A 15,707-nucleotide genomic window follows, 5' to 3' on the forward strand; every position below is an offset into this window, starting at 1 on the left:
AGATAATTGTATTTTTTTCCTGAATTCCATCGCGCTAAGTTTAAGCAACAGCTGGGACCCAATGAGCGAAACATATGAGGGACTCATTTGGGTGGAATATCATTTTGAATTCTCAGATGCATTTTGGGGAGTAAGGGCAATTAACAGACAAATTAGAAGGCCCAGGGAGAACATGCTAATCAGAGGAAAGGAGTTTTCACAATGGACTTTTCAATGGGGACATGACCTATTGTGAACGTGTGAGAGTAATAAAGTTCACTTTGTGTTTGCTAAATGAATGTGGCATGAGCAGTTGCTTAGAAACATGTTAAAGCTGACAGGTTAAGTTCCAACATCTATACTAGCGTACCATTTATATTGCATTAGCGATATTGCTTCAATGTAATTGCTATTTGTGGATATTTAAACCGAGGCACAGATCCTTTTTCAGTAAGGTGTGCAACACAGGCTTTAGACTTACAGCAGACTGCCAATCAATGTGATGACAATATGTCCACTCTCACTCTACTGAAAGAGAGAGAACAGATAAAATACATCTCAAACTCCCCCGCGAGTTTCTCAGGTGCCCAAAGACTGCATGTCTTTCTTCTCAATTTAGTCTCAGAAGAGTGGAAAATCTATATATATTTTTTTTTAATGGGGGACATGAAAGGGGGATTGTGCTAACCATAGATGTCCATCTATCCATTCACCAATGAATAAAGCTTCAAGGCCAGGGTTTTAAAGCCTTTTGAATTTCTGATTTTCTTCCATATATCTGTGTCTTCCTAGCCAAGAGTCGGAGTGTCCAGCCAAGGCTTTATTTTACAAACACTCCACTGAGCTTTTAACATCCACCTTGTGGCTCTCTCATGCAAAAGGCACATTTGGTGGCTTTTTGATGGAAAGATTTTGTTTTTGATCCATAGACACTCATTCATTTAAGGTGTTTTGGTGGAACAATTGTGTGTTCTTTGAGTATTGAACATCAACTTCACAGAAAAATGACATAGGACTATGGCATATCTAAGTCCAACGGTGATCCATAAACATTGCACTGACCTGCTGGTATTAGGATGCAGTGATAAGGCATCTGAACTGAACATATGACAAAAACAAGTTCAGTGTCTTCAACTGTTCTGAACGAGGAGAGAGGGAGAGCAAGATAGAGAGAGAGAGAGAGAGAGACGTGGGTGGGTGAGTGGGAGGGAGGGAGGGAGGGAGAGAGTGTGAGTGCGAGAATGTGTGGCACTTTTTCACACAATCCAAGAAGATTGCATTATTGTCAAACCGTAATAAGTGCTGAGAGTGGGAACTGCTGTAAAGTACTGTGAATAATGCTTGCATCGCCGCATTGAATCAGGGGACCTGAATGCACGTGGTTTGTCTGATACCTCCCAAGATCAGCCTTATTGCATTTCCACAGAACACTGTGCTTGGATCAGTGTTTAACAATGACGAGGCATCATTCATCCTCACTGATTCAATATACCTCAATATTCTCTGAATCCTAATGTACGATCCTAATGTATCCAAATGCCTCTGTTTGCATGGGATGACCACATACAGTCCACGTGGATCCTTGGATCAGAAGATATAGCAATTGGGTCAGGTTCCCTCTTCCTGGCCTCGGACAACTCGCTGCTGTGTAGAGAGTATAATCTAACGCTACATCCCAAATGGCACCCTATTCTCTATTTAGTGCACTTCTTTTGATAAAAGCCCAGAGCGAAAGTAGTGCTCTACAGAGGAAATAGGTTGCCAATTGGGACGTGTATCATGTATGAGGTATCCAATTAGAGTCTCAGGGAGAGACATCTTATCCAGTGAAAAGGTCTGCCTCTCTAAGCCCTTGAGGTGAGCATCACGAACAGCACGCAAATACTTTGTATCGTTGCCATGGAGGTAGCTGACCCTGACCAATGTCTTTTTGTAAAGACAGGATTTATGAACTATGATGTTGGCGAACTAATGACAGATATCATTCACTTTGACACTGTAAACATGCCAGTGCCTCATCCACTGACAACTGTAATGACTCTACCAGCGCATCAGTTGAGCTCACTCGGTTAAATACATCTGTGATGTGTGATGAGTGTGAGGTATATGATGGAGACATCTGTCAAGGAAGTGTGTGTTCTAGAGAAAGGTGTCAGACTAGGTTGGAAATCCTGGAGAAAAAAACACGCATCTCGGGAATTGAATTTCTTTTTTATGGAAGTTCACAGGGCTTTTTAAATGACTAACATCAGTCCTAGAGTTATGAAACTCAAAATCAACAAAAAGTGAGACATAAGGTTTTTCCAGGACACCGACGAAATGCATAGAACCAGGAACGCAACTAGGGCTCTCAGCTCTTCAGATCTGAAGAGCTTTGAGGACATTATTGTGACTTGGACATGATTATTGTGACTAGGACATGATCTTGCACCGTGCTGTCACATGCAGTAGAACTTGAAAGCTAGAGTATATACAGGAAACATGGTGATTAAAATGGAGAGGGGTATAACTTGCACTACATCAGTGAATTAATCCGAGTTGAAAAGACACATGGCTACATCTTTTTGGAATTCTATTCTGGTGCCTTTTCCCTCTTAAGTTTTAATCAAGCTTTCAAGTTTGAGCTCCTGGGTCACTTTACTTCTGAATTAATACTGCGCTAAGGCATCTTGTCTTTTATTAGACATCAATATCTAATGTTAACCAGATGGAACTTATTTTATCATCTGGCAGATTCAGGCTTCATCTCCCTAAATGTATTCAGATCATTAAGCACTGGGGACACAATTATGCAGACAGGTATGTGTTCGTAAGAGTTAATTGACTGGTTTCAAAGGGGTAAGTGTGCAGAATAACGCTATCTGCTTGGCTACTCATAATCAGTTAATTGTCCACATGGAGAAGTCTACATGCTCTGTGAATCATGTAAATTCACTGTCAATTCACTGCACTTGGCATGTATCTTTATTCGTTCTGCTATGCTCTTCACCTTAGGCATTCAAAATAGTTAAATGCATTGTAATGTTTGCAAATGAGAAAAAAAAATCCTGAAAATGATCTTCCTTATACTGCCAGATTTTGTGGAAGGCTCACAAACGCACCACGGTACCAAATTCCTACGCAAATGAAACGCCCTCAGCAGCGTTCATTCAGATAATGATATAACATACTTTACTGTACCACCATTGCTGCTGCCTCCTGCCTATTTATTACTGTGGGTTTCACTGTACTGTTGCATCAACATGCACAGTCATAGGTTGCTAAGGACGACAGAGAGGGAGAGAGGGAGAGCGCTAGATTGAGGGCTACAGGGAGAGAGCTAGAGCGAGGGAGAGCCAGAGGGAGAGAACAAAGGATGAGACAGAGGAAAAGGGAGCGAGAGGGCAAGAGAGGGAGAGAGCAAAAGAGGAGGAAAAGACAGAGAAGGGAAGAGATTAGAGTGCATTACACAGGTCTGGATAAAGCCTTGGGGTGACCTACCTCTACCTCTGTCACGACGGCGGTGTGAAGGTGCAGAGGCTTGCAACACGTCTGCAGTGATATGACACCTATTCCACCTGTACCATGCTATACAAAGCTGAGGGGTGAGCTTAGTCTGCTCTATTGGCTGCTCCATATGCTTCCCAACTGTAAACGTTGGTGTATTGACAGAGATTTTGCAGTTTGTTTATATCACCAACATAAAATGTATGAAGTAGTGTCTCTAATTGTCACAGGCTTCGGGGGTAGCTGGTTGCTTTGTAATAGCTTAGGCTTCTTCGTATTCTTTCCCAACACGGAACTTTATGTTTATTGATGTAGCCTCTGGGTAAATCCATTTGAATTCAATCACTTTTTGACAGCATCCCTTTTGATTGAAACAAAACTTCCCATACATGTTTGCCCATGGAAGAAGTTATCAAGAAGTGATTTTCCTGCATGCCAAAATATTCACGAGATAAAGGTGCTCAAAGTTGACCCATTTTGCATACCCCACCATACCATGTGACATCCATGTGCTTATCATCACTGGAAAAGATAAACGGTTGAGATTTATGTCATTTAAATACGGAAGAGTATTAGGGCAAAGTGAAGAGAGACTTTTTATAAATGGTGATGGGTGGTGGTACTTGGAAAATAGTACTTTAAAAAAGTGGCAATATTTTCTGAATAATGTGGCAATATTTCAAGAATAAAGTCAAAAACAAATTCTGGGGAATAAAGTGCCAATATTTCGACAAGAAACTAAACATTTAAAATTTCAGAAAAAAAGTCAACAAAGTCAGTTATATTTGAAGATTAAAGTATGGGATTTGGTTATTAATTGCATGTCTCCCTGGCTCCCTGTTGCTGAATGCGCCACCCGTGAAATGCCTGAGTTAGATAACTGGTGAAACAATACATTAGAATTGGCTTTAGTAACAAGGAAATATGAGCAATTTTAGCACATAATAACCATGTTATTATAGGTATTAGGACCTGGAAGAGGTTGTGCCACAGATTGGGACTTTTTAGGAGGGACCACACAGATGGATGAGGTATTTCATCCAAGTCTGTGTGGCTACATACATAGGTAGAAACGTGTGGGTTGTGTGTGTGTGTGTGTGTGTGTGTGTGTGTGTGTGTGTGTGTGTGTGTGTGTGTGTGTGTGTGTGTGTGTGTGTGTGTGTGTGTGTAGGGGGGGGGGGGTCTAATACACCCGTTTAAACAGGCACCACTGCGCTGCGCACTCATGCACATGCACACACATGCTATCCCCAAACCAATACCATTCTAACGGCCATGGAGCGTTTTCTAACTGCAAAGAGACATCAGTTGAGTGCATCAGTCCCTGTCATGGTGCCCTTCAAATTCGCTACAATGTTATCCTCAATCCCCTGCGTATGCCAACACCATGTATAGTATCCTATAAAGTAACAGCTAGGCCAGCAGCCTATATGTCGAAACTAAAGGTTCAATTACAAATTTGGGCCTAATGGCATGTTGTTTTATGTACACTTCCAAAGAAGTAGCCTCATTATAGGCCTATGCTTATTATTTAGATGTATTTTATTTCATTAGGATCCCCATTAACCGACGACAATGGCGACAGCTAATCTTACTGGGGTCCGACACTTAACGAAAAATATATAACAGATAAAATACTTTACAATCTACATACATTTAAAACATTAACATTCAGTGTGTGTGTGAAAGGGAGAATCCAGACATAAATATATTCTAACAGCGATGAAAATTAGCTGCTTTGCACATGCTAGAGTGGTCCTTCAATTGCCTATCCTCTCACATACACGTTTTCGTAAAATCACGGTTCATTGTTCATTTCTCCCGCAGCCGTTGGATAGGCCTATAAGTTACTTTCACTTGCCGACTGTAACTTACGATTAGCCTAGGGTACTCAATCTAGTGGACCGCTATAAGATTATAACGGGCTGCAAAATAGCGGTGTTGTAGCAAATTTGGAGAGCAGATTGACATGGGACACACACTCATAGCCCCCGGTCTCCAGGATCCCAAGATCATTTGTTTCATTGGGTGTGCTCACGTAGCCTACTTGCCTATAGTTGTTAGTTGGATAGTTGGATAAGATAGTTGCCATAAGGGTGAACTACTACTGTTGGTAAAACACCATGAATAAGGTCGTTAATAGTTGCCATTATGCACATATTTCTTGCAAAGTGTTTGCCAAGGATACACAGCAGAACATTGTAGTGAATTGGGAGGGAAGACTGACAGGGACTCAACCCCAGGTTTCTTCTCAGTCAGTGACAGACAAGAACTCAACCCCAGGTCTCATCTCAGTCACTGACAGACAAGGACTCAACCCCAGGTCTCATCAGTCAGTGACAGACAGGGACTCAACCCCAGGTCTCTTCAGTCAGTGACAGACAGGGACTCAACCCCAGGTCTCATCTCAGTCACTGATAGACAGGAACTCAACCCCAGGTCTCATCTCAGTCACTGACAGACAAGGACTCAACCCCAGGTCTCATCAGTCAGTGACAGACAGGGACTCAACCCCAGGTCTCTTCAGTCAGTGACAGACAGGGACTCAACCCCAGGTCTCATCTCAGTCACTGATAGACAGGGACTCAACCTCAGGTTTCTTCTCAGTCAGTGACAGACAGTGACTCAACCCCAGGTCTCTTCAGTCAGTGACAGACAGGGACTCAACCCCAGGTCTCTTCTTAGTCGGTGACTGTGCCAACATATTTTATTGTTTGTGCTCATAACGCACCATGTCCGAAGAGTGCTTCACCCGCAATAAAATTTGATTTGAGTGTATGCCTATAGTCTGAAGTTGCCAGGGGGAAATGTGTGTGTGGGTGTGAGAGAGTGTATGCACACACCTGTGTGTGTGTGCGCAGTGACGCCGGTTTGAACGAGTGTATTAAATCATTAGATTGATGACAATTTGTTTGTTTTGACCATACTTTTATCCCCCCCACCCACACACACACACACACACACACACCTGCATACACACACAACCCACCCCTACCTATGTATGTAATCACGCAGACTTGGATGAAATATCTCATCCAGTCCAGCTGGTTCCTACAGCAACAGGGTGCCACGGACACATGCAATTAACATCTACCTCCATACTTCCATAAATGTTTACCTTCAGACAAGTCCCGTGACACTTGTGGGGGTTGTAGAGTAAAACAGAAAACACCATTGTGTTCGTGAGCATCTCCCCTTTCCAGAGTGGGATCACATTAGTTTGTATGCTACAAACAGAAGTTGGTACGTTTGAACGAATTTTATTGGTAACTTTTGGGATTCCTTTGTATGCATTTTGAACGAGGGGAACAGGTGGATTACTGAATCAAGCGCGCCAACTAAACTGACAATTTTTGGGATACAAAGAAGGACTTTATCGAACAAAACAACCATTTGTTATGCAGCTGGGACCCTTGGGATTGCGAACAGAGGATCTTCAAAGGTAAGTGATTTATTTTATCACTATTTCTGACTTTCGTGATGCCTCTGCTGGGTTGGAAAATGTTTTAATGCTTTTGCATGCGGGGCGCTGTCCTCAGATAATCGCATGGTATGCTTTCGCCGTAAAGCCTTTTTGAAATCTGACACAACAGCTGGATTAACAGGAAATTAAGCTTTTAAACGATGTAAGACACTTGTGTTTTCATGAATGTTTAATATTATGATTTTAGTGTTTTGAATTTCGCGCTTTGCAATTTCACCGGATGTTGTCGAGGTGTGCTGCTAGTGGCACGTCTAGCCCAACGAGGTTAATCTAACTGCATTGTCTGATTTACAATAGGCTTTACAGCGAAAGCATACCATGCGATTATCTGAGGACAGCGCCCCACATCAACATATCTCTCAACCAGCACAGGCTTCATAAAATCACAAATAGCGATTAAATAAATCATTTACTTTTGAAAATGTTCCTCTGTTTGCAATCCTATGGGTCCCAGCTACAATATGAATGGTCGTTTCGTTAGTTAAAATCCTTCTTTATATCTCAAACAGTCAGTTTAGTTGGCGCCATCGATTTCAGTAATCCACTCGTTAAACATGCAGACAAAGGAGTCCAAAAAGCTAACTCTAAAATTTGTTCAAACAACTCAAATTACGTTTCTATTTAATCCTCAGGTATCCTAAAATGTAAATAAACTATAATATTTCATACGGAAAGAAGTATGTTCAATTGAAATGTAAAATTAGCAGGTGCGCCTCCTCTTCGTCGCGTGCCGACAGACTGATTTTGAACTGCGACTCTTTGTACAAAACCTCTAAATTCTTGCTCGTTTTTTAAGAAACAAGCCTGAAACAATGATCAAAGACTGTTGAATGGAAGCCATAGGAATTGCAATCTAGGAGCTGGAATTACATAGAACCCATAGCTTTCCATTATAAGAGCCTGGGAGCTCAAAAAAAAAATCTGGTTGGTTTTTCTTTGGATTTTTACCTGCCATATCAATTGTGTTATAGTCTCATACATTATTTTAACATTTCTACAAACTTCAAAAGTGTTTTCTATCCAATGCTACCAATGCTATGCATATCCTGGCTTCTGGGCCTGAGTAACAGGCAGTTTACTTTGGTCATGTCAGTCAGGCAGAAATTCAGGAAAATAGATCCTAGCCCTAAGAAGTTTTTAAAGAACACTGCAATTTAACTATTACACCTTTGGAATTTTAATTGTATTGAAATGTTATCCTCTAATTACTACCACAAAGATATCCGCCGATCCACCCACATTTGAATATCCACTTAAATGGTCATGTCTATTCTATTATCTATATTTCTATAATTTCAATAGGTTTCATATGGAGGACTGACAGTTTAATTTAAACAACATATTCCCATTCAAGTCAACATTCTTGTATGTGTGGACTTCCAACCATTTTTGTGGTACCATTTGAAAGTTTAAATTTAAATTGTATTCCCCTTTAATACATTTATCAGCCAAAACATGACACCCACACTGTATTTAAGAGCATATTGTGTCTCAAGCGATGGGGGGCACAACACAAAAAATGTAGATGATGTAAGCTACAACATATGTGAATATGAAAAAATATCAGAGTTTACGCCTTTTTAGACAATTGGCGTTAAAGGTTAAATGACACTTTGTATTAAAACATATTCTTTCTCCAGAAATCATTACATAGATTGACAACCCTGTTTGTAAGTTTTTAAATTATATCAATCTCAACCGTTTATCTTTTCCAGTGATGAAAACATTGATGTCTCACGGTATGAAAAACAGGTATGCAAAATAGGTATGCAAAATAGGTCAACTTTGAGCACCTTTATCTCTTCAATGTTTTGTCATTCAGGTCCAAAAAGTACTTAGCACTTCTACTATGGACAAATATGTATGGAAGGTATTGTTCAAATCAAAAGGGGTGCTGTCAAAAAGTGATTGAATTCAAATGGATTTAACCCTCCGCATTTTGTTTATATCACTAACAGAAAATGTAGGAAGTATTATCTCAAATTGTCACAATCGAGAGCTGGTTGCTTTGTAATTAAACTCTTATTTGAGCTCACCATGATGCTTGGTTTCCCTGGTAATGCTGCTGTATCGATTGTGTGTTCTAATAAGCCTACCAAGCTAAGAGCAAATATGGTTTTCAGCTATGAAAATACAATTATGGAGTCTATCACACTCTCTTATGCTTTATGTTTGTTTCTATCCTCAATCTCCAGCCATTAAAGGCCTGCTGGGAGAAGTAAGCTGTACTTGTTTGGCGATGGGACTATCGGTTGTGAATATGAATCAGATTCAACCCCCATCTGGTTCAGTTGAGCACAGACTCACTGACACTCTTCCTGAATATTTCAAAAGCATTTTCAAAAAGGCAGTCAAGCATGATGCTGTTACAAAACACCATAAAAACACCATGGCCGTGTTCCAAATGCCACCCTTTGTCTATTTAGTGCACTACTTTTGACCAGAGCCTATATCTCTGCTCAAAAGTAGTGCACTATATAGTGGATAGGGTGCCATTTGGGACGCAGCGCCTATTACCTGATGGAATATATGACTTGATGAAACGGTCTGATCGTTTACCTGTGTATCTCATTAAAAGCCAAGCACTGACTATATCAACAACTGAGTGTTCTTATTTAGTACATGCTCACACTGGAAAAGAGAGTTTGAAACGGCAGTCTGATAATGTCATAGGTTGCAATACGTTGACTGGATGCAACTGACTTAATCTCCATAACTTCTGCATATTTTTAGGATCCAGTCCCAAAGTGTGAAACCCCATTGAGAGGGTCCTATACAATGATTCTTAAGGCAAGCAGTTGTAGACAGAGAATATATTATTTCACTTTTTTTTGGACAAGGACATATGCTCATAGTCTCTGGCTTACCATGGAGTAACATTACATTATCTATAATTCAAATGTCTGTATGCGAGTAGTATTTTTCATGATTCAGCATTCAAACTGTAGCATAGTTAGCAAATAGCGTGAAGTGAATTGTTCAAAGTGGAAGTATCGATCATTGACGCCCTCGTTAAGAATGCAAGTTCCAATCTGCCTGCAATGTAAGTCTATGGATATGTTCGGGGAGTCAGCTTAGGGAAATATATTTCAATTTTGTTTTCAAAGTTTTGGCCTGCTATTGAGAACTTTTAACTTTCCGATCTGATTTAAAGTTGCACAGTTCCTGGAAGAGTTCAATGAAAAAGATTCAGTTAGTTGGGGGAAGATATCACTTCAAATACGTTTTTAAAGGTGAATCAAAAAATATATGTGCTTACTGCTTGCATTAAGCTTCTGCTTGTCTATTAAAATGTTATTCATGGTCTTTGCCAATATCTTAAGTTTAATGTGGCTGCTATCCAAAGGAATAATTGCACCATGCGCTGTATTCTCCAAAGAGGGCATATTTGTTGACTTTGTACTAAGTCTTTGTTGGAAACAGTTATTTCAGTTAAAACTTGAACTCTTTCAAGGACAAATATGACATTATTGAGAGACTGATGCCTGATATTTGAAGGGAAGAGATTTCCAGAGATTTTGTATCCTAGCAGCGATTCCCTTCCTTCTTTTCTCTACAGATATAGTCACTTAAATTCAATCTCCGCACCTGTTAAATGAAGTAAACAAATCTCAAAGATAAACTGCATGTTGGACAAGAGAAAGTGACAACACAACACCTTTCAAATAGATCACTCTCTGCACCCAAAAACATATGTTTTTAGACCCTAATCTATTAAATATTATTATTAATAAATGTATGACTTTTGGTGGAGAATCAAAGGACATAGATAGAAATAGCTAGAACAGACATGTTATATCACATTGAGGGATTGATCGTAAGGACGGTAAAGAGGGCTTACTTGCAGCTGCTGAGTCTTCTCTAAAGGCATTTCAAAATGAGCCATGTAAATATCGCCGGCTTAGAACCAGCCAGACCAAACACTGAGAGGCCACTGAGAGCGATTATATTTTCAACAGGGCATCCCAGGGGAGCAAAGCCTGTTTAGCAAAGCAAGGCCTCCTGAAGAATGGGTTTGGAAACAGTAATAAAGCCATCCAAATATGCAGCTCATACTTTGTTTGTGTGATTGTGAGCCCTGGAATAAACACGATTATTTGGGAAAATGTAATGTGATTAACTTTACAGAGTCTAAGCCACGGTTAGGCCTCGCAGTAAGTAGCGGCTGAATCAGCTGTAAGCACATGGCGGGTGCCTCCCAGTGAGGGGAGTCCATAGGTCTTTATATTTACTTTAAGAGAGGTTGCACTATTTCAGAAGATTCAGAGGATCACAGCTGTATCACACAGTGGTGTTGACTTCCCAACAAGAATATAAGTTGTTCCCATTCCATGGGTGCAGTAGCTGCCTCGTTAGTCTGTAGGGTAACGCCTTGAGTAACGGATCTAAAAGCAGTGCTCTCACCGTACAAAGAGACTGGAAATGATACAGTCTAATAGAGCAAAGCCACTCTGAATAGCAGACAGAGTACAACTGGAAATGTTGGACGTTTTTTCCCTAAGACCAAGTTCAGAAACAAATCTGTGTGGTAAGGTACTTACAAAATGAAAGCTAAGCCGTAGCAAAAGGGCATGCAAATTCAAAAGATGCATACATCTAAGCAGGCTTTTCCTTTGACTAATTACCAACAGTTGGTAACATACAAAACACCTTGGGATTCCTAGAAGCAGGCTTTGGGAAATGTTTGCACATACAAGTACACATAGTGAAACACTGAAGATTATACCGCTAGCTAACCAGCTCAGTCAAATCAAACAAACTGGGTGATAGTGCTAACAGCATTGAGCTCAGAGCCAGCAAGTGTCTGCATAGCGTAATGTCTGCAAAGCAGTCTACAGTAGCTACATAAGAAAGACAAGAAACTAACACATTTCACATTGATCTGCAAGAACAGACTACATGCCCACCCATCCCACTCTGATTGGCCCAGTGGGTCCAGTGGAAGAGGAGCACATGGTCTGAATATGGCCTGTAGCTACTCAGACCCTGTGGTAGGCTGGTAGAGGCTGTTGGGGCTGATGGTCATCATGCCTGGATGAGGAAGAGCTGCATATACTCTTGATGAGGATTATGATCTTGTCAAATATGGTGTGATATGCAAGAGAGGGCATGTGCATTGGCCATTAATACAGTCCTTTGCATCAAGACACCTACTCATGTCATCTATGCATATCATTGACTTACTGTACATTTCAATGGGGAATCACCAATCTCTGTACACACAATTCTAGATCTATACTGTTTCCTGACAAAGCATGCAGGGGTTCTGCCTGCCGAATAACAGTTCCGTCTACCGGCCAGAATCAATACTATATTTGTGTACAAATCAAATTTCCCCTAACACGATTGCCTAGTTAACCTCCCTGGCTCTCCCTTTTAATGCCCAATTACATTCATCACACAGGCTGACCCAAGTACTTTGCTGCCTCCTTTGAAAGCATCCACCGCAGAGTTGAATGAGATGAGAACCATTTTCGTAATGTTGTTCCCATTCATGTATTTGTACGACACCCTTTTCCCCTCACTCTCAGGACACTCAGGATTCTGTGATTGTAGTGCACCCATTTTGCTAGGCAACTTAGTCTAGTTTAGATTTTTTCATTCATTGATACAGACAGGGTGGTTTTGTCAGCAGGTTTCATAGTAAATGCAGGTATGCAGGTACACTACCGGTCATAGGTTTTTAGAACATCTACTCATTCAAGGGTTTTTCTTTATTTTTACTATTTTCTACATTGTAGAAACTATATTTCAAAACTATGAAATAACACATATGGAATCATTGAGTAACCAAAAAAGTGAAGGTCAGTTTTGACCGGTAGTGTATGTCTGCTTTGGAAAGGATAAATTGCATAAATAAAAATAATAAACCAAGCGGTGTATTGGACCATAAATATACAACCAATATAAGAATGAAGAGAAACGTCAAACAAAACCACTTGTCTAATAGGTACCCTCAAATAAATCAATGTACATATTCTAGACAAAATGCTACAGTATCTAAAACCTGAAAGGGTTCTTCAGCTGTTCCCATAGGATAACCGTTTGAAAAACCCTTGTTGGTTCCAAGTTGAACCATTTTAGGTTCCATGTAGAACCCTTTCCACATAAGATTCTACCTGGAAATGAAAAGGGTCTCCTATGGGGACAGTCGAAGAACACTTTTGGAGCCATTTTTTCTAAGAGTGTCACCCTCGTGCAGATTCAAATCCTCAATGGAGTTTATCACATATGCCCTATCCATGCATGACCGAACATTCAACTTTGCATATATTCATCGTTGCAAACACAGCAACAATAGGAAAGAGAGGGGGGGAAAAAACACATCTATAATTAAGAGTTAACAGTTGAAGACGTGGTCATACCCTCATTACTGCCACATTCCATTGTTTGCCCAGGCAGAACTTTTAATCTTGGCAGGGAAATCTGTATGAGGCTCAAGGACAACGACAGACATCTGGTTTTGTGATGTGTGAGTGTGCAGTGGCGAGCTAATTGCAAATGCCAGAAGATATAAAACTATGGCAAAGGTCTGTGGCAACTTGGGCTCCGGCTCAGTTCTGGGCGCTCAAGGGGTAAACAAGAGATAATGGCCGCTAGCTAAAGAATCACATTATTCTGACTGCAGCTAGAGCCTCGTACTGTTGTTAGTGTGCCTCACCTTGGGCTCAACCCCCCCAACCACCACTTTAATATGTTTGTCTGGGTAACTTTCATATTATGGCCGTGTGTGTTGGCACGTTCTCTTTAAAAAAAAGTGACAGTAAAGCATATTTTTGAGGTGGTGTGAAGAGAGTGTTAGCTTTTGTGTCCTCTTTTTGTCCCTAAACATCACTCTGTTTAATAGTACAGGGGGGAATAGTGAATAATACAACACTGAGAATGCAGGTTATTTCGTTTTGAATCATTTCAGTGATCAATATCTTATAGATAATGGCGTAGATCTGTCCACCAAGATGCAGCATCATTGTTTTTCATTTACTAGCACTTGCTTCATTTGCCACTCTGACTGTAGCCTAAGACTCTTCAGACTGTAGCCTACTACTATCACTGTAGGTTACTACTCTTCTACTGTAGTCTACTACTCCTCCTACTGTAGCCTACTACTATCACTGTAGGTTACTACTCTCCTACTGTAGTCTACTACTCCTCCTACTGTAGCCTACTACTATCACTGTAGGTTACTACTCTCCTACTGTAGTCTACTACTCCTCCTACTGTAGCCTACTACTATCACTGTAGGTTACTACTCTTCTACTGTAGTCTACTACTCCTCCTACTGTAGCCTACTACTATCACTGTAGGTTACTACTCTCCTACTGTAGTCTACTACTACTCCTACTGTAGCCTACTACTCTGAATGTAGCCTAAGACTCTTCAGACTGTAGCCTACTACTATCACTGTAGGTTACTACTCTCCTACTGTAGTCTACTACTACTCCTACTGTAGCCTACTACTCTGAATGTAGCCTAAGACTCTTCAGACTGTAGCCTACTACTATCACTGTAGGTTACTACTCTCCTACTGTAGTCTACTACTCCTCCTACTGTAGCCTACTACTCTGAATGTAGCCTAAGACTCTTCAGACTGTAGCCTACTACTATCACTGTAGGTTACTACTCTCCTACTGTAGTCTACTACTCCTCCTACTGTAGCCTACTACTCTGAATGTAGCCTAAGACTCTTCAGACTGTAGCCTACTACTATCACTGTAGGTTACTACTCTCCTACTGTAGTCTACTACTCCTCCTACTGTAGCCTACTACTCTGAATGTAGCCTAAGACTCTTCAGACTGTAGCCTACTACTATCACTGTAGGTTACTACTCTCCTACTGTAGTCTACTACTCCTCCTACTGTAGCCTACTACTCTGAATGTAGCCTAAGACTCTTCAGACTGTAGCCTACTACTATCACTGTAGGTTACTACTCTCCTACTGTAGTCTACTACTCCTCCTACTGTAGCCTACTACTCTGAATGTAGCCTAAGACTCTTCAGACTGTAGCCTACTACTATCACTGTAGGTTACTACTCTCCTACTGTAGTCTACTACTCCTCCTACTGTAGCCTACTACTCTGAATGTAGCCTAATACTTTTCTGACTATAGCCTAATACTCTTCAGACTGTAGCCTACTACCATCTCTGTAGCCTACTACTTTACTACTGTAGCCTACTACTCTGAATGTAGCCTAATATTCTTCCGACTGTAGTCTACTACTCTGACTGTAGCCTTATACTCTCCTACTGTAGCCTTATACTCTCCTACTGTAGCCTACTACTCTGACTGTAGCCTAATGCTCTCTGACTGTGGCCTAATGCCATCCGACTGTAGCCTACTGCTATCCAACTGTAGCCTACTCCTATCTGACTGTAGCCTACTACTCTCTGAATGTAGCCTACTACTCTCCTACTGTAGCCTAATACTCTCCAACTGTAGCCTACTACTCTCCTACTGTAGCCTGCTCCTCTTCTACTATAGCCTATTACTCTGAATGTAGCCTAATATTCTCTGACTTTACCCTACTACTCTCTGACTGTAGTCTAATACTCTCTGACTGTAGGCTACTACTCTCTGACTGTAGGCTACTACTCTCTGACTGTAGGCTACTACTCTCTGACTGTAGGCCACTACTCTCTGACTGTAGGCTACTAGTCTCTGACTGTAGCCTACTACTCTCCGACTGTAGCCTACTACTCTCCTACCATAGCCTACTACTCTCCTACCATAGCCTAATACTCTCTGACTGTAGCCTACA

This window comes from Salvelinus alpinus, chromosome 10, assembly GCF_045679555.1.
Source record: "Salvelinus alpinus chromosome 10, SLU_Salpinus.1, whole genome shotgun sequence".
In the NCBI taxonomy this organism is placed as follows: Eukaryota; Metazoa; Chordata; class Actinopteri; order Salmoniformes; family Salmonidae; genus Salvelinus; species Salvelinus alpinus.